The following is a 4,266-nucleotide window of genomic DNA, read 5'->3' on the forward strand; positions in this document are numbered from 1 at the left end:
TACTGACCTTCCTAGCATTTTACAATGTCAAAATTATAGTAAGCTCGGAAGGCTTCTCTCCAAGTTTTTTGAGCATAGGAATAAAATCTTAAATCAAATTAAATAATTTGTTTTTAGGTCCAATAGACCAATGTTTGGTCTCAGCAGAAGTTAACCACCACCACCATCATCATCATCATTAATATTTGTTTTAATAAATTAATAAACTGATATCATAATTTAAATATTATTTTTCAAAAACTAGTGGTTTAATATAACTATAATATTCGTTTTTAATATATTAATAAATTAATATCATAATTTAAATATTATTGTTCAAATATAGCCATTAGTTTAGTCTTGCTCTCTATTTAAGCCTTGGCCATGGTCTGCCTCTTCATCTTGGCTTGATGATGAACCACCCTTGTTGGTTTTGAACCACACTTGTTGGTTCAAAAAGCGGTGGCCAAACATAATTTCTCTTATATGATTTTTAAAAAAGGCTTTACTTAATTTATTATAGATCACAGAAGCCCAAATACAAAAAATTCATGTCATTCCTATATATATAATTATAATTTTTTGAAAACAAACTCCCATTTGAGAATCTAATTTGGCCAACGGTTATTAATGGTATGTAAAGATTTAATGCTTCAATTACTATGGGTGCAAATTTGTCTGGCCAAAAAATGACCTTGTAATTTAAAAAAAAAAATTGAAATAATGTTTGAATCATGTTTTTTTTTTTTCAATAATAGAAATGAATAGTATTTGAATCATCAGAATTCATCTTTATATGATCTATATCTTAACTGCAATATTTTTTTATGAAAAATATCATATCAAAATTCATTTGTGAAAGCATTTAAAAGTTCAAAATAGATTCAGCAGCATTAAAAAAATCATTCAAAATTTTTAAAATAGCTTGGATTTACACAAAAAAATTCTGCCCAATTTTATCAAAATTAAAATTATTTTTAACTCTTCGGCAGGATCAAAATTTCCTCCCTTTAAGAATGGTATATTACGCCTTGGCTTTTGCTGGAAAAAAAACACGATACACGATCACAAGAAGTGACTGTCATGGTGTTGGGAAATTGTTTGTTGTATCTAAACCAAAAAGAACTATAAATATTTAAGAATCACATATATCCACTACAATGCGGTCTACAGGGTATCTGCACAGGCATTGGAACATCACAGACATCCTCAAATTCTCATATGGAATAAACATAATTGTTGGGTTTCTGCTCAGAGCTTGCAGGAGTATTGGGTTCAATGCCACAGATTATTTTACAGAATACTCAAGTGATGAACAGGTGCTGGATCAGGCGACTGCCAATGCAGGTGATGATATCATAAGACTGCATGCTGAACCGGCTTAAAGAAGCAATGGGTTTTCTAAATTGCATGTACCAGCTTGGCATCTCTGCGGACTCAGCAGTATATGCGCATCTCCTGCTGAAATGCGGCAAAATGAAATCTCTTTCAGAGGGGAAAATGGTCCATTTTCATATGATTAAAACTGGGTTTGAGCCACGTGTTTATATTGGAAACAACCTCATCAACATGTACGCTAAATGTGGCAGTTTGGAGGATGCACGCCGAGTTTTTGACAAAATGCCTTTGAGAAGTGTGGTGTCATGGAATGCCATGATTTCAGGGTATATACTGAATGGAGATTCTGTAGAGGCATTGAAGGTATTTTGTAACATGAAGGGGAGAGGAGTGCGGCAGACGTCGCATACCTTTACCAGCGCTCTGAAGGCATGCGCTGGATTAGTTGGTCTGGAAACAGGGCAACAGATACATGGTATTATTGTCAAGAGGGCATTGCAGTTGAATGTGTTTGAAGGAAGTGCCCTTGTGGACATGTATGCCAAATGCGGAAACATGGACGATGCACGGCAAGTGTTTGATGAAATTTCTGAACGGGATGTAGTGATGTATACTGCATTGATTGCAGGATATGTCCAACATGGTCAAGGCAGAGAGGCGCTACAATTGTTTAAAGAAATGTCGGAGAAAGGGGTGAGTGTGAATCAATTCACCTTTGCCACTGTGCTCAATGGATGTGATTCCGAAGAATGTCTAGAACAGGGCAAGCAGGTCCATGCTAAGTTTATAAGATCTGAATTAGAACCAGATGTTTTTGTGGTAAGTGCACTTATTGACATGTATGCCAAATGTGGGGACCTGGAGTATGCACACATAGTCTTTGATAAAATGAACGAGCCAAATGAGGTATTGTGGACAGCACTGATTACGGGCTATGCACGGCATGGGTTTGGCAAAGAAGCCTTCTTGCTCTTTGAAGAAATGCAACGGTATGGCATGAAACCGAACGATTTTACGTTTGCCAATGTTCTGAGGGCATGTGCGAACTTAGCTACTTTGGCAAATGGCAGGCAAGTACATGCCCATTTAATTAAATCTGGATTTGAAAACAATATATTTCCTGGAAACACTCTTGTTGACATGTATGCCAAGTGCGGAAGTATAGAAGATGCAAAGGAAGCTTTTGACAGGATGCCGAAATTAAATGTGGTCTCATGGAATGCAATGATTACAGGATGTGCTCAGCATGGTTTAGGCAAAGAAGCCCTTATGTTCTTTGAAAAAATGCAACAATCAGACACAAAGCCAGATGATATTACTTTTGTTGGTATTCTCTCTGCCTGCAGTCATGCAGGCCTAGTGGATGAGGGGAAATTGTACTTCGATTCCATGTCTTACTATGGAGTTGAAACCAGACTGGAGCACTGTGTGTGCATGATTGATCTTTTTGGCCGTGCTGGGCTCCTGGACGAGGCAGAAAACTTTATCAATAACATGGTTCTTCAACCTGATGCTCTGATTTGGCGAACCTTGCTCGGTGCCTGCAGAGTCCATGGGAATATAAATTTAGGAAAGCGGGTAGGAAATCGCCTCCTTGAGTTGGAACCGCATAATGCTGCAACTTATGTTCTCCTGTCAAACATGTATGCTTCGGCAGGCAGGTGGGATGATAAGGAAAATGTTAGAGATATGATGGAGAAAAGGCGGGTGAAAAAAGATCCTGGATGCAGTTGGATTAACATTCAGAACAAGGTTCATACTTTTGTCATAGGAGATAGATCACACCCACAAACAGAGGAAATTTATGCAAACTTGGAGAGTTTGACAAAGCAGATGAAAGAGATAGGGTATGTGCCTGATACAAAGTCTGCTTTCCATGACACAAAATAGGAAATAAATAAATCATTTGTTGGTCAGGGCAGTGAGAGATTTGCTTATTGTGTTTGGCCTGATGCACACATTCCCCGGAAAGCTCATCCTTGTAATGGAAAACCTGAGGATTGCCACAATGCTATCAAATACATGTCTAAGATTGTTGGGCAAGAAATTATTGGGAGGGACGCCAATCGCTTTCATCATTTCAGAGAAGGTTTGTGTACCTGTGGAGATTATTGGTGATGTAACGTGAAATAATTGGGGATTTTCCGCATTTTATTCTGTGTTTGTGGAAGTAGTTGGCAACTTGTTGGAGATTTTGGGCAAGGTCCTATATTAATTAGTGAATTGCTCAACCATTTGTATTTTTATTATCCCTGGCTGATTTGTTGGTTAGTCTTGGTTATCAGAAGATGTTTGCATCAACGTTCAAGCATCGATTAGCTGTATTAAGCAATATAAATTTGAGTCGTTTGTTTCTTGTTATGAACTTACCTGAACTCCCGATTGTCAGCAACAGTTATAGAATGTGCTTATTAAACGTTAACTTTTGCAGGCATGTTGGTGACAACAACTCCCATCCCGTGAATTTGATGTATAAGAGGATCCTTCGCTAAGTATTGTTGTAGAGAATTCATATTTGTCGTGAGTACTAATATTTAGTCCCATAAGTTGGTTCTTGTAGAGATTATTGTAAAGTAGAAAATGTTTTTATGTGAATAGCCTTTTTGTGCGGTTTTAGGAGGTTGTTGGATGAGAGTTAAATTAACTCCTACTTTAGAGACTCCTTAAGCTATTCTCTCAACTAGTTATGGTTGTGATAAGGTAGTGTGCTCATCTTTAAGCAATGCCTTAATGTATCTAAATGTGTACAATTACATTGGTGAATAGAACAATCAACATAGATTGGAAATTTTATTCTCTTATTTTCTGATATAATATCATATGTGAGAAGCTTGTGTCTTTAAGAACTGATAAAAATGGCAATGTTTGTATTAAAAATAAAACCTACTGGTCAGCTTTACGAAAGAGAGTTTGAACCAGGAGAGTTTGGCTCTGCAGAACGCTTTACAT

At 37.0% G+C, this 4,266-nt stretch overlaps 1 pseudogene; it reads left to right on the forward strand.

The window, feature by feature from the left end:
* Window positions 1-1,013: 1,013 nt before the first annotated feature.
* Window positions 1,014-3,751, forward strand: LOC149211504 (pentatricopeptide repeat-containing protein At2g13600 pseudogene; annotated as a pseudogene).
* Window positions 3,752-4,266: the final 515 nt, after the last annotated feature.

This window comes from Pinus tabuliformis, chromosome 1_1, assembly GCF_031772625.1.
Source record: "Pinus tabuliformis cultivar Carrire ecotype Pingquan chromosome 1_1, CPIR1, whole genome shotgun sequence".
Lineage (NCBI taxonomy): Eukaryota > Viridiplantae > Streptophyta > Pinopsida > Pinales > Pinaceae > Pinus > Pinus tabuliformis.